Source organism: Bos indicus x Bos taurus, chromosome 10 (genome assembly GCF_003369695.1).
Source record: "Bos indicus x Bos taurus breed Angus x Brahman F1 hybrid chromosome 10, Bos_hybrid_MaternalHap_v2.0, whole genome shotgun sequence".
Lineage (NCBI taxonomy): Eukaryota > Metazoa > Chordata > Mammalia > Artiodactyla > Bovidae > Bos > Bos indicus x Bos taurus.
In genome coordinates, this window is record NC_040085.1 from 83,965,363 (window position 1) to 83,988,828 (window position 23,466).

A 23,466-nucleotide genomic window follows, 5' to 3' on the forward strand; every position below is an offset into this window, starting at 1 on the left:
CCTTCCAATGTGGCCACTGATGAGCAAACACTGGAAATTTCTGCATCTCTATTGCAAAGAGATTTGTTGAAAAGCCCTGACTTACTAGGTCCTGCTGACCTTCTGCTTTTCTAAAGGCAGCCTTCATGGTAGGAGTTTATTTTTATAATCTGAACTCATAGGTGCTGTTAATTGGTTTGGTAAAAAAGATGCATAATGCGATATGAACAAATACTAAAGTTGTATTACAGTTTGTGCAGGTGGGAGTGGGTGCCAATCACAGTGCTGTCTCTAATGTGTCTATTTGGTTTTCCTGGATTCCTCACATCTCAACTTTGATCAAGTCTGTAGTAATCTCTCGTCCTGGTTTCCATTTTTGTTTTTTAGTAGCTGTTTTTTTTGTCTGTGTATTCTGTCAGTCACTTAAGACACACTAAGGAAAAATAAGTGGGGAATCTGGATATGTAGAGAGAAAATTTTTTGAAACTCGTTGATCTAGATGTAAGCGTTTGCCTCTGTATTTATACTTCAAAGAACACATTCTTTGCAGAAAATTTTGGCATTAGATGGCTCTCCAATTATTTGGTGTTATTGCAAGTCCTATTTCCATGTTTATGATTTGGAAATACTGTTTCACTCTGAAACAGGCAGCGATAGACCCATCCAGGGTCCCTGAGCAATTGTGCTGTATGCTCTTTTTCCTCCAATTTGTCTGCATGGGAGACTTTTTTCCTAAGTGGTAGCATAATGCTTCTTTATCCTCACAAGTTTATTCCATATTACACATACATACATATCACTTCCGGTAGAACGTGATCAGGAAGAGACTGCACACAGGAAAGGGTGAAAGGTAAGTTCTCTAACGGCGGTGAATAGACACAGTCTTCAGAAGGTATGTATGCATTTTTCTCTTGCTGACATGTTCCTTTCTGCCACCTGCACCAGGCATGGTTTGCTGCTAAAAATCAACCAGGATCCTCTCCAGTTTTCTATGATTGTTTTTGACTTTGTCAAGAACAGATTGTACCTCAGTCTGGGATGAGGACTATTGCATTATCTGACCTGAGCAATTTGTCAATGTGTCGTGAAGTACCAGAACCAGTCCTGGGAAAGGTCAGTGTTTCTTTTGTGGCAGTAGATCCTCATCCTCCAAAAACGTTTTAAGACATCCAGGCTGAGGGTAATGTATTTTGAATTTTATCCTGTAAACAATGCAGTGGAATTTTTGATTGTTAAAGACTTCTGAGCCCAAATCCTTGAAAGAGTCTTCTTGCCTGTTCTCCTCTTGGAGAGTGGACCAGACACAGCATGTCAGTAGCTCAGAGAAAACTGGTCCAAGGAACCAGGAGGGGAAATGGGGCGTTGTCATCGAAGGTCAAGTATTAAGTTAAGGAACTTGGCGTTCTCTGTATGGGGACACGCAAGCCTCTGGGCTCACTGAATCCATTTCTTCCCTATGGAGCTCAGCTATCTTGGGTCAATCCTCTTTCCTTGTTCACCTTGGTGCTTGCATTCCCCTGGCTCCTCAGCAACCACCGTTGGGAGGTGGTAGCATCCGCTGGATTGTGGCTTTGGGAGCCCTCATTCACATTTGGAGGCCAGGAATCGCTGGTCGCTGTGACATTTCTTGTTTGTTGGTATGGCAGGAGATAGTTTCATTTCACAGGGGAGATGTTTGAATAAGTTTCCATGAGTGGTTTCTCAGGATAGCAGATAGAAATGAAAACATCTCAATTAGTTATTGCAAATCCAAGAATCGAAACTTGTTCAATAGGGAAATGACTAGGCTAAGATATTTTCCAAAGTAAGATGCTCAGCTCATCATATGTAGAAAAGTTGATTACATCATGTTTGCATTTTAGAGTCTCACTCACTTCTTCTAGCGTTGGTTCTATCACTTGTAACTTTTGTTATTTCTTGCCTGTTTGCTCAATTTGACATTTGCTTGACAGTTTCAGGGTGCTGTCACATAGAAATGGCCTCCATAAGTAGAATTTACATTTAAAAACTGTGCCTCCTTTAGTATGAGTAGACCAAGCCTGGATGGTTTTAACTTTATTCTCTCATTCTTTGTGAGAGCAATGTGGATTGATGGAGGCCATGGGGTAAATTTCTGGTTCATCCTTATAAAGATAGCTGTAAAACTGATATAAGTGGTTGTCAAAGAACGGCATGTGTTCTCTGAGGCTGGTCAGTTCAGTTCAGTCACTCGGTCATGTCTGACTCTTTGTGACCCCATGGACTGCAGCACACCAGGCTTCCGTGTCCATCACCAACTCCACAGAGTAGAAAATAGAAATCGTCTGATTGGAGACGCAAGTGTAATTGATTTATTAATTGTCTTACCTAGTTTTAAGGCATCCACCGTTTCACATAATGGTAAAATCATAGTTTTGTTAAGTGATGTTTCAGGCTGTTTTGAAACTACAGCAGGCACACTCATCCCAGATGCAATTTTGAGTTCCTGTAGGACCCAGTAAGATCTTTGGAAGGACACACAAGTAACATGCTCCAAAGAAAGTCTTCTGTTCGGAAACATTCAAAGCCGAGGGGGCTGATTGCCCTGAGAGTAAGCACCAGCTGCATCCAACTTGATGACATGTTGTAGGGGCTACATTTTAAAAACAACAAAAGATAGGAACCTTTTACAGGTCCTGGTAAGGAGATTCCTTTTGGATATTGGGTTCTTATTGGTATTTTTAAATCAGGGCTGAGAATCAGGGCAGTTCTAGTATCCTGCAGCCCTTGCACCATCAGGAGAATCCAAAACCCCTTTCCCGTGTGGAGTGGCAATGCCGCTTCCACTGGCAGCCTGTTGTTGGCTTCCTCTCTCCTTCACGATGCCACACAGTGTCACACAAAACCCAGCCCACTCGTGCATTCCCACACGTATGCAAAAAAGTGATCATTGGGGAGGGCTTGTTGAAAACACCAACGTTGAACACCTCACATCTATCCTCACCACCTCGTTACTTTTAGGCCTGTTCATGACAACTCTTTAGCGTTGTCTGCGATTTTGGAATCTCGCAGTTGTGTCTGTGCCCCGGAGAAATGAACACGGGGCCGTCTGTGTCATGTGAGTCCCCACGTCAAGTTCTTGGATTTATAAATTGAGTGTTTATAATGGTTTTGTGGGGGTGAAGAGAAAGGAATGAACATGGGTTCTCAGCCCACCTTCAGCCAGCTACGTGTACGATGTTGCTCAAGGTAGACTGAGAGCTACTTGGAGAAATGGTGGGTTCACACTGGCATGTGATAACAGATGCTCTTTGCTTGCAACAAATCAATAGCAAGCAGCTATGGATCGTGCAGACAGTGGTGTGTGAGGCACCTTTTCAGACAGTTTTCTGCTGGAGTGGCTGTTGAGCAGCACTGTTGGCTATCGATTGGCCTTTTTATTTATTGTGTGGGTTTATTTATTTTTTAATGTAGGTGGGTGTATTGACTACATCTGTTAAAAACACATTTCCCATTCAGGCTTCCGAAAAATGAATAATATACACATAATTTAGTGCACAAACAAGGGGACAGACGTGTGTGTGTTAGTTCTGTCTCTTGAGTTCATATAGGTACCCTGGCATTGTGTTACCAGCCTATGTTGTATGTAGAGCACTAATTTCCACGGATATCATACTACAATATGTCCATGATTTTGGTGATGTGTTTGCTCCTTGCCTCTGTTTTCAGGCTTTGCCTGTCCAGCAAATAGGCCATATTTGAGAAGTTCTCAGTCAAGGCCTCTATCTTCTGCTTAGAACACACTTTATCATTTATTCATTTATTCACTCACCGGACATTTCTAATTTGCAGATAGGATCATGAATAACATCCATCCTGTTCTTAAAGACATTACAGTCTAGTGGGGGAAGATACGTATGAAAGTGCTTGAATAGAAATACGAACGGTAAATAGAAGTCATAAAGTGGAAGGGGATCAACCCTCCCTGGGGCTGAGACTCCATCTTGGAGAGCTACTGCCTTTAGAAAAGTTTTCATTGACAAATGAGTCTTGGAAAATATGCAAGTGCTTCCTAAGCAAATATGACATGAACTAGGGTTGGGTAGGTAAGGCCGCATTCCGCCAAGCACAGAGAAATAAAGTACAGTCACTGTTAATGTTCTGGCTATTTCCTCCCATGTTTTTTTCTCCCCCTAACCTTTTGCAAATACATGGGCCTCCTCTTGCGCAGGTATTCTACCTGTGAGTAAACCCGTGTGCCCACACCTGTCCCCATCAGAGCACGGGGGACTTTCAAAGCCCCGACCTTTGGTTGGGAGAAGGCTGGAGCTGTGTGGGAAGGACACCCTCCTTGAGTTGGAGGAAGTTCTGGAAGCCTCTTGGGTCAGGGATGGGGCTTGGCTGGCCCTTCTTCAGTGGACTCCAAGGAACCTGGAAGGAAGCCTTCCTTCCCTTTGGTGGTTAAGCCTTCAGAGTGTAGTTCTAAAGGGTGGGTGTCTGGGTGGGGTGAGCTCTCTGAGATAGGCTGGCTCCTACCCTCTGTCTCCCTGTGGGACAGCACAGAGCCTGTAGCAGTCAGCGTGTGCTGAGTAAAGAGTCGGCATGTGCTGAGTGAATAAGAGAGTGACTGATTCTCCTTGGGGTCTTCAGCTGGCTGTCACTCCTGCCACAGATCTCAGGGCTCCCATTCTGAGACAGTCATTTTCTCCCAGAGAATCTCTCCTTCAATTCCTGTCTATTCTGGCACCAGGTCAGAAGACAGTATTCCGATATTATGTGGATTCAGCTCCCTCTATTACCTCTATAGAAAATGCTGTTGCCAGATTTCTTTCCCGTCTTTATTCTAAGCATTTGTGTGGGTAAACTTACACTCAGGTTAAAGTTTGTGCTCTTATTGCACAACATGCATTTTCAAAGTATAAAAACAATTAGATTTCCTAATTTCCTTTAGTAGAATGTGTGTGATGGTGCCCAGGTCATTGGAAAAGAAGCCCCTGGTGTGTTGAATCTCTTGCTGAGTCCTGGGTATAAATAACCCTAATAGGGTCCACATCGTATTTCACTGAACCATTGGTAGACCTTTATCTTGGAAATTTAATTATAATAAACCATATTTTTAAAAGGTTGATTTGTAATGTATATAACATTGCATTATAAAAAACTTCATAGCATAGTCATTAGGTTAATCAGCTTTAGAATCAAATTGCTTTAAATGCCAATTCTAACTCTATCATGATGAAATTGAATTAGTCACTTAGCTTCTTTTGTTACAGTACAAGGGGTGTGATCAGTACTTAGTAAACAGGAGCAGTAATAGGTTTTAATATATCTAATAGTATTTGCTACTTGTCAATTCTTTGTTTTGTTCCTGACATTCTGCTGTGACCTTTAAAGATGTCATCCCTTTGGTCATCCCAAGTGTGTTAGTCGCTCAGTCGTGTCTGGCTCTTCGTGACCCCATGGACTGTAGCCCGCCAGGCTCCTCCGTCCATGGGATTTTCTAGGCAAGAGTACTGGACTGGGTAGCCATAACCTTCTCCAGGGGGTCTTTCCAAATCAGGGTTCAAGCCCGGAGCTCCCGCACTGCAGGCAGATTCTTTACTGTCTGAGCCACCAGGGAAGCCCTAGTCACTCCAAATTCCTGAAGAAATACTCTTCTTCTCTGGTCCTGATTTCTACAATGGGAAAACTGCAGTCACACAGGAACTGGCTGAGTCAGCACTTGAACCCAGGTTTGTTTGACATGAAAAGTCACATTATCATTAGATTTGCTGCTACTTAGTCCTTATTAGAAATAAGCACAGAGAGCATCAGCACTAGTTGCTAGACTAGAGGACTTAAAATTTCAGCTGCGCAAGTCTTCTCAGACAACTGAATTATATAAGAATATAGACTTGGAACGGAGAAGGCAATGGCATCCCACTCCAGTACTCTTGCCTGGAAAATCCCATGGACGGAGGAGCCTGGTAGCCTGCAGTCCATGGGGTTGCTAAGAGTCAGACACGACTGAGCGACTTCACTTTCACTTTTCACTTTTGTGCATTGGAGAAGGAAATGGCAACCCACTCCAGTGTTCTTGCCTGGAGAGTCCCAGGGACAGGGAAGCCTGGTGGGCTGCCATCTCTGGGGTTGCACAGAGCCAGCACGACTGAAGTGACTTAGCATAGCATGGCATAGACTTGGAAAGGGCTTCAGCTCAGACGGAAAAAATCCACCTGCAATGTGGGAGACCTGGGTTCGAGCCCCCCAGAGGAGGGCATAGCAACCCACTCCAGTATTCCTGCCTGGAGAATCCTCATGAACAGAGGAGCCTGGTGGGCTGCAGTCCATGGGGTCGCAAAGAGTTGGACACGACTGAGCAGTAGAGCACAGCTCAGCACATAGACTTGGAAAAGATAAGCTCTGTGTTCCTGGTTATTAATTTTATCCTATTCTGAAATTTAGAACACTTTAGTTGTTTCTAATACTCAGATGAGGCCATGAAGTTAGAAGATCTTTAGGTATTAAAGATTTAGACTTAGAATATCCCCTGTAGCCTCTGATATTTATATTTTCATTCTCTGTTGACCACCTTCTGATTTCCATTTTCTTTTTACTTTATTACAGTTTTAGTTTATGTCCTATAGCAGAGTGGATGAGACAGCTGATGTGGAGTGGATGGCATCTATTCAAATCTGGACTGTGTTGTTTAATGGCTGTGTTACCTTGGTGCTACTTAATTAATTCCTTTGTGTCTCTAGAATGTAGATATTTTTATGTTCTACCTTATTAGAGTGTTGTAATGATAAGTTGAATTCATAATTGTGAAGTTCCGGACATGGCATGTAATAGTCCCTACAGAACTATTAGCTACTCTTCAGTCTAGTTTTCAGAAAGTTAAAAACATGACTCATACAAATGTAGTTTTCATAAAGTTAAAACATAACTCATATAAATATAGAATGAATATGTGCCCAAATTTATTTAACTCCTCAATGAGGGAAGCAACAATATGGTTAAATGTAAGCAACAAGATCACAAAAGATTATTTGAAGAACTGGATATTTATAGGCATTAAAAAGAATATTAAAATACAAATTTAGGTTCAGTATAAAACTGGTGAATGTCTCACAGGGTAAAAGGCTCTTAACTTTTGATGTTATTTATTCTTCTGAACAGGATTTCCCTGTTGGCTCAGATGATAAAGAATCTGCCTGGAGATTCTGGACTGACCCCTGGGTCAGGAAGATCCCTGGAGAAGGAAACAGCAACCCACTCCAATATTTTTGCCTAGGAAATCCCACGGACAGAGGAGCCTGGCCGGCTACAGTTCGCGGGGCCACAAGAGTCAGACATAACTTGGTGGCTAAACCACCACCACCACCACGTTCTGTTGAACAGTTGATCTCTGCTGAATAGAATCTACAGGTTAATTATCATCTCATAGACTCTGGGCTTCAATTAATAGTAAATATCTATTTCAAACAAGGATACATTTTCCCATAAAACTAAGTATTTCTTGTGTGGATATGTTAAACAACATCCCTGTGGTGGTGGTTTAGTCGCTAAGTCATGTCCGACTCTTAGGACCCCATGGGCTATAGCCTGCCAGGTTCCTCTGCCCATGGGATTCTCCAGGCAAGAATACTAGGTGGGTTGCCTTTTCCTCCTCCAGGAGATCTTCCTGACCCAGGGATTGAACCTGGGTTTCCTTCATTGTAGGCGGTCTTCTGCATTGCAGATGGATTCTTTACTGAAAGCCCTATAAGGCATTTTAAGGACACGTCTCTCTCAGTCTTTTTTTCTAAGTTTTGGATAATTTTTCTTTTTATGTTCTGTTAAATTACAAATCCTATTTACCTTGAATATTGTCCTTATATCATTACTTTTACTTTTAACTGCTTACACTGTGTGCCAGTCATGGTGCTGAATTTATGTCATTTTTGTCATCTACACAGCATGAGAAAGTAGATGTTCTTCTGATCCCTGTTTCACAGATGAGGAAGCTGAGACAGGCTTGGCAGGTTTAGGCAGGCAGAGACTGAGTCCAGAGAAGGCAGGAAGGCTGGGAGAAGCAGCCTGGCACCATGATCAGCAAGATCCAGGGGGAAGGCAGATACAAAAGAAGCATTCACCAGTGAGCAGCACCGAAAGTGATGCTCCCATTTATTAATATTTCTCCTTTGCCTCTGTGTTTTATTCCTGGGCCACAGATATTCAGTGTTGCTGAAAGAAGGCCAGGAGATGCAGTGAAACCCAAAGTCATCTTCGAGTGAGGAGGATGGTACTGGTACTCTTGGGAACAGTTTTGTAGATGCAGCTTGTGGCTAGCTTGTGGGAATCATGGGAATCACTCTTGCTTATAAACACCCCTGATATCAGGAAGTGACTATTTTGTGCCTAAAATCTACTGTACTGCTGGTATTAATACATGGTGTCAGATAGATTCAACAAGAGCCAGGACTGCTTACAGCTTTTGTTTTGCACAACCATCCATAGAAACAAAGCTGGGTAACATTTGTTTCTACAAATTCCAGTTGATACTTGGACCTGTGGTTCAAGGAGAAATGGGCTCCAGAATTCAGGGATCTGTTGCTGGTCAGGAATTGTTATGAGTTGTAACAATCTTTGGCCTCACTAATTTCATTTCAGCCGTCTTCAGCATGCTGTATTTGTAGGCCATTTTTATTGCTTATGTTTAATTATGATCCATTTATTTCTGGTGTGCTGGGCTAGTTACTTATTGATGGTGACGGCAGTAATCCGCTGAGAGCCTATTGGTCCAGAGAGTGTAATTTTATATTATCTTGTTAGTCATATTCAGATACAATTTTAATGTATTTTTCAATATAGACTTATAATTTCCTACATTTCCATTTATTAGCATTTACATGCAGAGGCAAAAGAAATGCAAATGACTTTATCTTTTCTTGTAAAATAGAGCTAGTAAATATAATTTGGTTTCCTTCCCTTATTTTTTCCTGTTAACATTTTTTTTAGAGGGGATATTTCGGGGTATACAATTCTCATTCAGCAAAATGCACAGATCTTAAGTGCATTATTATAAACATTTATAACCATATAACCAGCATTCTGGTTAAGATAATGGACGGTTCCATCTTCCCAGAGGGATCCCTCGTGCCTCTGTCAGTCATTCATTCTCCTCCTCTGCGAGGTCACTACAGCTTGGATTTTTATCAGCGTCCATGAGTTTTGTCTGTTCTTCAGTTTAGTACAGTTCAGTTGCTCAGTCGTGTCCGACTCTTTGCGACCCCATGAATCGCAGCACGCCAGGCCTCCCTGTCCATCATCAACTCCTGGAGTTCACTGAGACTCACATCCATCGAGTCAGTGATGCCATCCAGCCATCTCATCCTCTGTCATCCCCTTCTCCTCCTGTCCCCAATCCCTCCCAGCATCAGAGACTTTTCCAATGAGTCAACTCTTCGTATGAGGTGGCCAAAGTACTGGAGTTTCAGCTTTAGCATCATTCCTTCCAAAGAAATCCCAGGTCTGATCTCCTTCAGAATGGACTGGTTGGATCTCCTTGCAGTCCAAGGGACTCTCATGAGTCTTCTCCAACACCACAGTTCAAAAGCATCAATTCTTCGGCGCTCAGCCTTCTTCACAGTCCAACTCTCACATCCATACATGACCACTGGAAAAACCATAGCCTTGACTAGATGGACCTTTGTTGGCAAAGTAATGTCTCTGCTTTTGAATATGCTATCTAGGTTGGTCATAACTTTCCTTCCAAGGAGTAAGTGTCTTAATTTCATGGCTGCAGTCACCATCTGCAGTGATTTTGGAGCCCAGAAAAATAAAGTCTGACACTGTTTACACTGTTTCCCCATCTATTTGCCATGAAGTGATGGGACCAGATGCCATGATCTTCGTTTTCTGAATGTTGAGCTTTAAGCCAACTTTTTCACTCTCTACTTTCACTTGTCTTGGATATGTATAAATGGGATCGCCCAATATGGGATCATCTATGTCTGCTTTCTCTAGCTCCATGGAATGTGTTTAAGGGGCACACATGCCCCTGTGCCTTCTGGTTGCCTGGCTCTCTCCTGACTCTCAGCTCCATCTCCTCACCTGAAGGAGTCTTCAGGACTGCACTTAGGGTTCTCACCCTGCTGCTGCTGCTGATGCTAAGTCGCCTCAGTCGTGTCCGACTCTGTGCGACCCGATAGATGGCAGCCCACCAGGCTCCCCCGTCGCTGGGATTCTCCAGGCAAGAACACTGGAGTCGGTTGCCATTTCCTTCTCCAATGCATGAAAGTGAAAAGTGAAAGGGAAGTCTCTCAGTCGTATCCGACTCTTTGCGACCCCATGGACTGTAGCCCACCAGGCTCCTCCGTCTGTGGGATTTTCCAGGCAAGAGTACAGGAGTGGGGTGCCATCGTCTTCTCCTTCTCGCCCTGCACCATGGTGCAAAACGTCCTCCTAAGGCCATAAAGTGAGCACTGGCGGCTCACCTTGTTTGTCTTCCCCCTTTCGGGAATCACTGTCCTTTGCCTGATGTCCAGCGTCTTCCATAGTTTAACATCCCTTGTCCTTGTCTTGGTTGTTTCAGATCATTCGTTTCAGATCCAATTACTGTTACCCTGTTGAGGTTGGAAGTAGGTGTCTGCTTGTTTTCTCTTTCCTTGACTTCGTCTCTGCACTTGGACACTGGGGCAAGTGGAGAGGGAAGGATGTTGACCTGACATGCAGTGTGCTGTGATTTAAACCGCAACCTCTAGGGATGATGTAAGGCTTGCATTAGCTCTGGGACAGCCCTGGTAGCCTAGAATATTCTAGGACATTTATTTATTTGGTATATGGGACTATCCTGCAACACCAGTTACAGGCCCTCTGCAGTCAAACAGTCTTCCCTGGCAAGAGAAACTGTGCCAAGCTAGTTGCACATCTGCAAATGTGTCTCCATCGAGCAGTTCTTCATCTGAGTTTCATTTACAGGGTCCCCATTGCTTTTCCCCTGCAGTCTCCCTGGTAGCACTTGATTAAGCTCAGTGGGTACAGGAATTGATTTGGCTCTTGCAGCCAGCTGTTCTTATTTTCCTTACCTAGGATTGTCATTTGTTTTCTCACCTACCTTTGTCCTGTGGATCTTTGCCGCCTGATCCATATCTCTTGGCCAAATGAAATTAAGAAGTGTTTTCAAACAAAAATTTTGGAGTCTTAAGGGAAGTGGAAGTATTTCTGTGCTGGGGACTGTTCTGACTGTTGGCGCTCCTTGTTTTGGTCGTTAGATGCTTTTGTAGATGGTTTTGTGCACTTATCTTTGATGCAAATCTCCAAAAATATAAACAAGAGGGGACGTTGCATGGTTGATGCTTTTTAGTTTTAACATTTTTTTTATAAGATTATACAAGCTCACTAATGAAAATCTGGAAAATGCATAAAAGTATAAGAAAAAAACATGCATAATGTTACCAATTATATGACCTTGTTTCAGGCTATCCATGGTGTCCAGCACATACTAGATGTTCAGGCAATATTTGCTGAGTGAACAACTGAGCCTTGCCTATTTTCAGAGTCTGAGTTGTGCAAAGGTCCTAGCATTCTTTTCATGAGACGAATAGCATTTCTACCAGGGCTAGGTGTTTTCTTGCCAGAAGGAATGCTTTTAGGCATTCAGGAATTATAATTAGCATCCCAATATGCAGTTTTCTTCTTTGGATGAAAAATGAAAATGTCAAGATGTGTTTATTTCTTTTCTCTCTTGACCTTGTCCCTTCTCAGTAGAAAGCCTTGCAGTTTCTAAACTGTTATACTTAGTTGAATCTATCTAGAAGTAGAATAGTTTTGCAGTGGATTGCAGTTTGAAGGAAAGAGCCCTTATCATAAGTATGGGGAAGGAGCCTCCCGGGTCCCAGTTTTTTTTTCTGTGGCATTTGCTTCTAGAGAGATGTCATGGTTTATTTCACATGATGAGATTTCTTGTAACACTCTAGTCCTCTAGAGGTCTAGTGAGACAGAACTCTTCTGCTTTAATATCATTCGTCAATTTCTGCTGAGTTTTAGGTGACCTAAACTAGTGCATAATATATGATTGGAAAATGTAAATGCACCATGTGCTGAAAATGCAAAACACAAAGGTTTCTTGATTTTTTTACACCACGGGTTTCAAGAGTTCTATATCTCTGTGGGAGAATTCATCCAATCTTAGTAAACTCTTTGTAACCACTCTTGGGAGCGTTGATGGATACCAACAGTATGTGGCTATGGGCATTATTTCCTAGTCAGTTCAATGGATGCTTTTTCTAATCAGTCCTCAACTACATGTAAAGCTGCAATTTTACCCAGATATGTTTATATGAGTAAAACCAAATCTGTTTGCTGCTGCTGCTGCTGCTAAGTCGCTTCCGTCGTGTCCGACTCTGTGCGACCCCATAGACGGCAGCCCACCAGGCCCCACTGTCCCTGGGATTCTCCAGGCAAGAACCCTGGAGTGGGTTGCCATTTCCTCCTCCAATGCATGAAAGTGAAAAGTGAAAGGGAAGTCGCCCAGTCGTGTCCGACTCTTAGCGACCCCATGGACTGCAGCCCACCAGGCTCCTCCATCAATCTGTGTTTATATAAATACAAATAGGTACCTGTGCATATATACACATTATGAATAAATACAAATTTCTTTTAAGTTTTTTTTGTTTGTTTCCAATGGTTCTGAAATATTTTTTTCCATCCATATAACTTTGTTTCTGAGGCTTAGGGGGTCGCAGATCAGGAATCTGTCCGCTCTTCAGGATATTTGGCAGAAAGTCCCTTTTATCTGAACTGAATACTCAATATGTGGGGTATGATTTTATCTCTGAAAAATTATTTGGGGAGGGCAACCTCCCCTGGGATTTATTTTTCCTTGAGAGCCATCTTTCCAGCTCCTCTCCCTACCTGAAACTTCCAGGGGGCTCCCTCATGCTGGCGTCAATTGTGTCATCTAGTTAAGACTCACATCAGGGACCTGCCATTAGGATGCCTTTGGTAAGGGGCCTGCGGTTCAACACACCTATCGTCACACATGCCTGTTGTCCCTGACTCATGAAAAAATCACGAGGACAGAACACATGGAAAAGAACGAATTAGAACAAACGGGTTTAGCCACACACACCCTCAGTGTTATTAAAGGCGTTATTCCAGTCACCCCAACACATCCCATGTCTTTCCAACATCGAACTTACTTTAATTTGCATTTGGATTCATTTAGCCTATTTTCCTATTATATAAAGTTTAATGAACAATAAACACGGCTCTAACCAGATCTCACAGCTATTTCCCAGCGTGGGGTAACATTTTGCATCTAGTCATATTTGGTTTCCTAGGTAATGTTGGGCTGTGGCTGCATTTCCTAAAGCCGCCTTGCTTGTCACGTGGAATACTTTGGTGGCAGATTCTGCAGACACAGAGCAAGGCAGGGAGGAATGTTCCACTGGAATTCTTGGGAAGCCATAGTACTGAGCATCACCTGGGGAACACAGAGTGTGTTAAGGCCAGTTCTCTGGCTGCTTCCCATGGCAGGTTTTGAGCTCTGCCTTGCTAGCCTCCCTGCTTTTATTTCTGAAATCTACCCTGTGTACCAGTTCCAGATTTATCTTCCCAGAACACTGTCTTTGTCTTATCACTCCTCTGCTCATGAAATTTCGATGGCCCCCTCTTGTTGTAGTTAAAAATGCCACACTTGGTTTTCAAGGTCTTTATTTATCTGCTTTTCAACATTTGTCTCTTGATCCTGTTTCTGACATGTTCTTGGCTTACTGTGCCCTCCAATAAGGTCGGTGTCCTCCCCGTCATAGCATATTCTAAGGTCATTATGCCCTTCCTCCCTACTGAGTAACTTCCCTCCTCTTGACCTGGATTTTCAAATCCTGTACAGTTTTTAGTACCAAGCCCAAGTCTCACCTCTTCCTTGCATTTTCTCTGGCCACGTTAGTCCATATTGATCACTTCTCCCCAAATCCCACTGCATTTATGTTCAGAACTGAGAGACAGCAGTACTCAGCAGGTAAAGGAGATTAACGTGGACCTGAGAGAGAGTGGTGGGTTCAAATCCTGTTATTCTCCTTCCTAACTGGGTGGCCTTTGGAAATGAGTGTGACACAGCCTCACAATATGTACCTTGCAAAAGTCCCACTTTTGCTTATAGAGTTAGAAATAATAGATGTAGGGCAGAGTGTTGGATTTAAAAAAAATAGTCTTTGAAAAGTTCAGGATTGCAGCTTAAATTAAAAATGTGGAACTTCCATTGGAGCAAAATGCCACCAGGGAATAAAACAAGTAAAATTGTGAGTAGATTAAGGGCCACTTTTGTTGTGTGTTCATTCTCTTCTCCAGAGAACCAATTGCTTATGGTGGTGATTATAGTTTCCTCTTGAGTAGATGTGACTGTGTGTTGAGCGGATGTAGGTGGAAGGGTTACTGGGATAAAATTATCCAAATAGCAGTGATGTTCTAATTTAAAATTTGAACATATTCCTGATTTGGGGGCTGTAAAATTCGACCAAAAACCTAAGGAAGTTTCAGAGGACCTACTCTCCTTCCTGTAAGTATCCCAGCTTTTAAATGCAATATTTGCACAGGCTTCCAAGAGCATGCTGGAGGATTCTGTGACCTTCAGTAATCTCATGTCCTACTTTTGTTTCCTTCCTGGAATACGAAGAATTACTAGCCAGGGCAGATCTTTGTGTCTTGTCATTTAAAGGACTGAGGGAACCAAACCACAATCTTTGCAGTCTCTATCATTATCAGAATCTCAATACATAATCTTAACTTTGCAGAAATAAACTCATTTTTAAATCCCCTCACCTACAGTCATAAAGTATAACCTAATTTTAGCATTCATGATGGACTATTTACAGTAGATGACTCTGTCGTTATCTCTCCCCAATTCAAAACTCTTTGAGCCTGAGGCTGTACGATCAGGCCAGGCCAAATTTGACAGTGATCTGCTTTAACTCTGAACACGAGGCCCAGGTTGTAGAAGAACTATAGCCGATCTCTCATTCCATCTTCAGTCTGGATAGAAAAAGACCCAGAGAACTATAGAGTCCTAGGTTACCATGTGAGTGGCTTAATGTGCTAATTACTGCCTGCCGTCAGAGAAGGCAATGGCACCCCACTCCAGTACTCTTGCTGGAAAATCCCATGGACAGAGGAGCCTGGTGGGCTGCAGTCCATGGGGTCGCTACAAGTCAGACATGACTGAGTGACTTCACTTTCACTTTTCACTTTCATGCATTGGAGGAGGAAATGGCAGCCCACTCCAGTGTTCTTGCCTGGAGAATCCCAGAGACGGCAGGGCCTGGTGGGCAGCCGTCTACAGGGTTGCACAGAGTCAGACAGGACTGAAGCAACTTAGCAGCAGCAGCAGCAGTGGGAAGATGGCTGCATATTGATCTCCACTGGAGTTTAACTGAACGAGAAGCCATGTCTAAGGAACATTATTATATTTATCCAGTTACCCAGGGGTCCTTCATAATGGACTCAGCTGTGAACATTAGGAGATTAGACCAAAATCTTAATCATGGTGATTTTGATCATGTTGCAGTGCCGTTAGCTCTTTGGAACCTACGAAGCTGGTAGTATTTGAGGAAAGGAAGTAGATAAGTGTGACTGCTTAGTGTCTGGGAGGAAGATTGGTGGAGAGGGAATCCAAAAGATAAATTTCAGTCATCTTAAGGACTGGCAGTAATGAGGATAATTATGTGGAGAATTTGCACTTCAGATTCTAGTTGTTCTTGAGAACATGATTCAGATTAATAAAACGCACATGTTCAAAGGAAATCCAGTGCTCTGTGACAACCTAGAGGGGTGGGATGGGGTGGGAGATGGGAGGGAGGTTCAAGAGGGAGGGGACATGTGTATACCCATGGCTGATTCATGCTGATATATGGCAGAAACTGACACAGTAATATAAAGCAATTATCTTCCAATTAAAAATATATAAATTTAAATTTAAAAAAAGAAAAATAATTTGGTTAATTTGATGGAGATTTAAATTCTTTTCAAAGTGTACTCACATGGAAATGATTTTTCTCTTTATATTCAGTCATTAGAGGAAAAGGTGATTTATTTACTTCTCAGCCTTTGCATTATAGAAATGTGTTTATGTAAGTAGTGTTTATTTCTAATGACAACTATGCCAAGTAAGTAGTAGACCACAGATGATTAAGTAATTGCCACCACCTGGGCACACCGCTATTTCACATGTATTTTCCTAATGTGAACAAAGTCTCTTACCATCTCAACATCTATGCCTTAGCTAAAATCTGGATATACTACATCGGTGTAACATCCCGTGAAGTCTCCCTAGATGGAGACTATTTTCTTCAGTCCTTTTATTCCTGGAGTCGGGGCATAGCTCACCATTATCATTCCATGATGCCTCTTTCTTTAAGGTCCACGTGTCTTTAATGCCATTTTCTCCCATCCTCATCATAAACTTCTGACCTTCGAGATGTGAAGAATGATCTGAACCAAGCTCCTTGCTCATAGCCTTCATCTTCCTGCATCCTTTGCATTAACCTGGGTGACTTCAATTTTCATGTTGTGATTTTCCTAATAACCTGACTTGCTCAAACATCTGGCTACCGAGCAAAGAGAATTTCTCTTGCTGTTACCCCTCCTAAGTTTTCACTTCTCTCCTGACCCGACCTTCTGCCCTCCACAGGGTCAAAGGTTTCTCTTGCCTTTCTACACCACCTGCAGTTCCTGGTCGCTGATTCGAGTGACATCCCCACCAATACTCCAGAGCCCTTGCCTTGTGAACTAGCCACACCACCCAAATTTCAAGTAAACCCCTCTACTTGGTTTCTTGGCTGCTGCCTTGTGAATTAGGGAAAGTCAGGCACCTGGCAGTGACTGCACTGCGAATCCGTAGCCTCTTACTCTTAGTGATAACTTCAGCGTGTTCCTCTTTGTGGCCACCCAAGCTGGGACTCTCAATTCTGACCACTCTGTCATCTCTCCAGTGATATCCTGTTCTCTACTGTGCTAGTTAGCATTCACCTATTAGGAGCTGTTTATAAGTCTTCTTATTTCTTCATAAGCTTTGTTGTTATGTGTAAACACCTCACATCTCTATTGCATGGCAGTGAAGACTTTCCTAGAGTTTTGTTTAAACATTATTTTCTGTTTCAGATTTTCTAGGACTCACTTTCATAAACCTGAGCACCGGTGGGAAGACTCCCCTCCAAATGTGTCCAAGCTCTCTTTATCGATTTGACTCATCTTCCTTACTTTACTCACCTGTATATGTTGAATGGGGCCTTGTAGTGAATGAATATTTGTGCACAATTTCCATGTTTATGCGACATGCTTACGTATGTGTTTGTATGTGTGTGTGTGTGTATATATATATATATATTTTTTTTTTTTCCTAATTTGGATCCAGACTATGTGATTATCTTTCCATTTACATTGCTTAGCACAGTGTCAGCCAGTGGAAAAAAAAGATGTTTCCTCACTCTTTCATTGCACTAAATATTTCTCCATTATAGTGCCTATCACACAAGTGTTTGTTAACTATTCTGGCTCACTAGTAAACTGTCAACTCTATAGAACAGGTACAATGCCTTATTTATCTTTCTATTCTCAGTATTTTTGAGGAACATGACAGTTTATAGATGTTCAGTAAATTTTTGATAAGTGTAGGAAACACTGGCTACCAATTACAGGTAGCAGTGATAATCAGCAGCTTACTTTGAAAGTATGGAATGTGGATTAGGCTACTGTCATGGGCCATGCAAGGCACAAAACTATTAATTTATAAGACATATTATTATTTGTGGATAAATGATTTATCATTCATTTGTAAATAAATAGCTCATTTATTTATTGTTTTATGTATGTATTAAATAAGATTCAAAAGAAAGTACTTGCTTTCCAAGGTTACATGGCTAATGAGTGGTAGAGCATAAGAACCAGGACTCCTGACTGTTGGTTCTCGAGCCAGTGATCCTAAGTCAGTATTTTCTAAATGGTGTTTTGCGTAATAACATGTCCCAGGAGTTTTCATTCTCATTTACATACACTGACTGGACTGAAGGGAAGGAGCTGGGGAGTAAAAGGCAGAGGTAATAGATGTCCATGATGTAAAGAAAGGGAAACGATAGAAGAAACTCTATGCTCTTAAAGAGGCAAGTATATGACCCTGCTGCAGAAATTATTGTATCCCAAAGAGTAAAAGCAACTTAATATACATGCTAAGTTACTCTCTGTCACTTGGAAGAAAATCATTTTATTCTTGTAGAGGATTTCATATTTTGTCTCCTCTCTTCTTTTCTTCCCTAAGCTTCTCAGAAAACTACACCCATTTCAAGGGGGCCTGCATAACTAGTGTATCTGGATGTAACTTTTTTTTTTTCCACAGAGTCCCATGTATATATTTCTCTTTCATCAGAATATAGGCCCAGTTCTGGTCAGGCTCAGTGTTACATAGAAAGAACAAGGTGAGCAGGGGTAAGGGTGGGAAAAGTCAGGGACTTTAGGGGAGTAAAAAGTCTGATTGGAGTAAAGGGAGGGTGAAGGATGGCAGGAGGCAGCCTGGATGAAGTCAGATTATGAGCTCCCAGAGGCAGGAGATTTTGGAGGAAGAGGAACAGTTGACGTTTTTGAGCTCATATGTGATATGGGCAAAGAATGTCTCAGAAAGAGCCCCCTCGCAGAGTGTTGGGGGGTGAGTTGAGAGAAGGCAGTAATCAGACCTTCGAGTAGAGTATGATACGCAGTGGAGATTTGATGAAAAATTGTCGGACTAACTAGTGAAAACAAGAAAGCCATTTGTTGTTGTTCAGTCGCTAAGTCCTGTCCGACTCGTTACGACCCCATGGACTGCAGTGTGCCAGGCTTCCCTGACCTTCACTATCTCCCGGAGTTTACTCAGATTCTTGTCCATTGAGTCAGTGATGCCATCCAACCATCTCATCCTCCTCTGCCCTCTTCTCCTCCTGCTTTCAATCTTTCCCAGCATCAGGGTCTTTTCCAACGAGGTGGCTCTTTGCATCAGGTGGCCAAAGTATTGGAGCTTCTTAGGATGTTCTTATAATAGCTGGGGTACATGGCGAAATGGCATGAGCTAGTGCTGGCAGTGAGAATTTTAGGGTTAACCACGACTGAAAAATGGAATACAAGCTGCATAGAGACAGAAACAACTAACTGTAGTATTCAAAGAACTAGTGAAATGGCAAGGATTTAAGAAATTGACTCCATTTGTAATCTTCAGTTCAGTTCAGTTGCTCAGTCATGTCTGACTCTTTGTGACCCCATGGACTGCAGCACACCAGGCTTCCCTGTCCATCACCAACTCCTGGAGCTTGCTCGAACTCATGTCCATTGAGTTGGTGATGCCATCCAACCATCTCAGCCTCTGTCGTCCCCTTCTCCTCTGCCTTCAATCTTTCCCAACATCAAGGTCTTTTCACACGAGTCAGTTCTTCGCATCAGGTGGCCAAAGTATCGGAGTTTCAGCTTCAGCATCCGTCCTTCCAGTGAATATTCAGGACTGATTTGTAATCTTACAAGGACTGATTTGCAATCTTACGAGCTTTAATTACTTTTCCTTTTGACTTTAACTTTGTTTTTATATTTGCAGCTAAAGATTTTTCTTTTTTTAAGAAGAATCCACTTCTTGTATTAAAACCTCTTTCTCTGTCACTCAAACAGTGAATAGTATTGTATTTCAGAGATACATTGGTTTAAAAACTGTTAGATCATATTTGTTGTATGATTTCTAATGGAATGAACTGTTATGGCCTCTCTGATTAAATTATAATTTTAGTACACTGGGCTGTGAATGGCTGGGACCAAGTTCATTCCAAGTTCATTTTCCCCCTGATACAGGCGGAATTGCAGTCAGCTGAGTTCTATGCCTGCCCAGGCTCCAGGCTTCTTGCTAATAGAAATACCAGAGGCCTCTGACTCTTCCTCCCTCAGCATCCTCCCCAAGCTCCCTGTTGCTAAACTAAAATGCTTGAAGCTTTCAAAACTCATTTCCTGCCTCAGATTGAAATGTGTGCAGACTTTCCTGTTTAAAAGATACAGTCTGAACATTTAGAAGGTTGAGAAACCTCCCATGCTACAGGAAAATCTTTTGATACTTAAAAAAAAAAATCTTAACAGAATTCTGGTTAAAAAAAATTTCTTGTAGCAAAGGAATGAGGTACATCAAATATTTAGGTTTTCCTGTGTTTTGTGGGGGGACACCATTTGGTGTGAGAGTGATCAAGGCATCTGTAATGCATATGTTAGAATGCAAATTCTAACAGTTTTGTTCAGGCTGTGCACAGTGAAACATGGAGCTCCATGTCTTCACTACATCTTTGCTTCATTTACTGTTGCCAGTTGATTGTCTTTTCTATCAACTGTTGTTGTTCTTCAGTTGCTAAGTCCTGTCTGACTCTTTAGACCCCATGGACTGTGGCATGCCAGGCTTCCCTGTTCTTCACTATCTCCAGGAGTTAGTTAGACATGCTCAAACTCATGTCCACTGAGTTGATGATGTTATCCAACCATCTCATCCTATGCTGCCCTCTTCTCCTCCCACCTTTAGCCTTTCCCAGCATCAGGGTCTTTTCCAGTGAGTCAACTCTTCACATCAGGTGACCAAAGTATTGGAGCTTCAGCTTCAGCATCAGTCCTTCCAGTGAATATTCAGGGTTGATTTCCTTTGGGAATGACTGGTTGGATCTCCTTGCAGTCCAAGGGACTCTCAAGAGTCTTCTCCAGCACCACAGTTCAAAAGGATCAGTTCTTCAATTCTCAGTCTTCTTTATGGTCCAGCTCTCACATCCGTACATGACTACTGGAAGAACAATAACTCTGACTATATGGACCTTTGTCAGCAGAGTGATATCTCTGCTTTTTGATACTCTGTCTAGATTAATCATAACTTTCCTTCCAGAGAGCAAGCTTTCAATTTCATGGGTACACTTACCTTCTGGAGTGATTTTGGAGCCCAAGAAAAGAAAGCCTGTCAGTGTTTCCATTGTTTCCCCATCTATTTGCCATGAAGTGATGGGACCAGAGGTCATGATCTTTGTTTCTTTTTTTTTTTTGGCTTTACAATATTGTATTGGTTTTGCCATACATTGACATGAATCTTCCATGAGTGTACATGTGTTCCCCATCCTGAACCACCCTCCCATCTCCCTCCCCATCCCATCCCTCTGGGTCATCCCAATGCACCAGCCCCGAGCACCCTGTAACATGCATCGAACCTGGACTGGCAGTTCATTTCATATATGATAATATACATGTTTCAATGCCATTCTCCCAAACCATCCCACCCTCACCCTCTCCCACAGAGTCCAAAAGACTGGTCTATACATCTGTGTCTCTTTTGCTGTCTTGCATACAGGGTTATCGTTCAGTTCAGTTCAGTTCAGTTCAGTTGCTCAGTCGTGTCCAACTCTTTGTGACCCCATGAATTGCAGCACACCAGGCCTCTCTGTCCATCACCAACTCCCGGAGTTCACTCAAACTCACGTCCATTGAGTCAGTGATGCCATCCAGCCATCTCATCCTCTGTCGTCCCCTTCTCCTCCTGCCCCCAATCCCTCCCAGCATCAGAGTCTTTTCCAATGAGTCAGCTCTTCACATGAGGTGGCCAAAGTACTGGAGTTTCAGCTTTAGCATCATTCCTTCCAAAGAACACCCAGGGCTGATCTCCTTTAGAATGGACTGGTTGGATCTCCTTGCAGTCCAAGGGACTCTCAAGAGTCTTCTCCAACACCACAGTTCAAAAGCATCATTTCTTCGGCACTCAGCTTTCTTCAAGTCCAACTCTCACATCCATACGTGACTACTGGAAAAACCATAGCCTTGACTAAATGGACCTTTCTTTGCAAAATAACGTCTCTGCTTTTGAATTTGCTATCTAGGTTATTGTTACCTTTCTAAATTCCATGTATATGCATTAGTACTGTATTGGTGTTTTTCTTTCTTGCTTACTTCACTCTGTATAATAGGCTCCAGTTTCATCCACCTCATTAGAACAGATTCAAATGTATTCTTTTTAATGGCTGAGTAATATTCCATTGTGTATATGTACCACAGCTTTGTTATCCATTCATCTGCTGATGGACATCTAGGTTGCTGCCATGTCCTGGCTATTAGAAACAGTGCTGCGATGAATATTGGGGTACATGTGTTTCTTTCAATTCTGGTTTCCTCAGTGTGTATGCCCAGCAGTGAGATTTCTGGGTCATATGGCAGTTCTATTTCCAGTTTTTTAAGGAATCTCCACACTGTTCTCCATAGTGGCTGTACTAGTTTGCATTCCCACCAACAGTGTAAGAGGGTTCCCTTTTCTCCACACCCTCTCCAGCATTTATTGCTTGTAGACTTTTGGATAGCAGCCATTCTGACTGGTGTGAAATGGTACCTCATTGTGGTTTTGATTTGCATTTCTCTAATGAGTGATGTTGAGCAGCTTTTCATGTGTTTGTTAGCCATCTGTATGTCTTCTTTGGAGAAATGTCTGTTTAGTTCTTTGGCCCATTTTTTGATTGGGTCATTTATTTTTTTTGGAATTGAGCTGCAGGAGTTGCTTGTATATTTTTGAGGTTAATTCTTTGTCAGTTGCTTTATTTGCTATTTTTTTCTCCCATTCTGAAGGCTGTCTTTTCACCTTGCTTATAGTTTTCTTTGTTGTGCAAAAGCTTTTAATTAGGTCCCATTTGTTTATTTCTGCTTTTATTTCCAGTATTCTGGGAGGTGGGTCATAGAGGATCCTGCTGTGATTTATGTTGAAGAGTGTTTGCCTGTCTTCCTCTAGGAGTTTTATAGTTTCTGGTCTTACGTTTAGATCTTTAATCCATTTAGAGTTTATTTTTGTGTATGGTGTTAGAAAGTGTTCTAGTTTCATTTTTTACAAGCTGTTGACCAGTTTTCCCAGCACCACTTGTTAAAGAGATTGTCTTTTCTCCATTGTATATTCTTCCCTCCTTTGTTGAAGCTAAGGTGACCATAGGTGTGTGGATTTATCTCTGGGATTTCTACTTTGTTCCATTGATCTATATTTCTGTCTTTGTGCCAGTACCATATACTGTCTTGATGACTGTGGCTTTGTAGTAGAGCCTGAAGTTAGGCAGGTTGATTCCTCCAGTTCCATTCTTCTTTCTCAAGATTGCTTTGGCTATTCAAGGTTTTTTGTATTTCCATACAAATTGTGAAATTATTTGATCTAGTTCTGTGAAGAATACCATTGGTAGCTTGATAGGGATTGCATTGAATCTATAGATTGCTTTGAGTAGTATACTCATTTTCACTATATTGATTCTTCTGATCCATGAACACAGTATATATCTCCATCTATTTGTGTTCTCTTTGATTTCTTTCCACCAGTGTTTTATAGTTTTCTATATGTAGGTCTTTTGTTTCTTTAGGTAGATATATTCCTAAGTATTGTATTCTTTTCGTTGCAATGGTGAATGGAATTGTTTCCTTAATTTCTTGTTTTCTCGTTGTTAGTGCATAGGAATGCAAGGGATTTCTGTGTGTTGATTTTATATCCTACAACTTTACTATATTCATTAATTAGCTCTAGTAATT

General features: G+C 42.0%; 1 protein-coding gene across 22 annotated transcripts in view; it reads left to right on the forward strand.

The window, feature by feature from the left end:
- Window positions 1–23,466, forward strand: part of NRXN3 (neurexin 3) — a 1,811,822-nt gene that overhangs the window by 885,592 nt on the left and 902,764 nt on the right. The window lies entirely within an intron of this gene.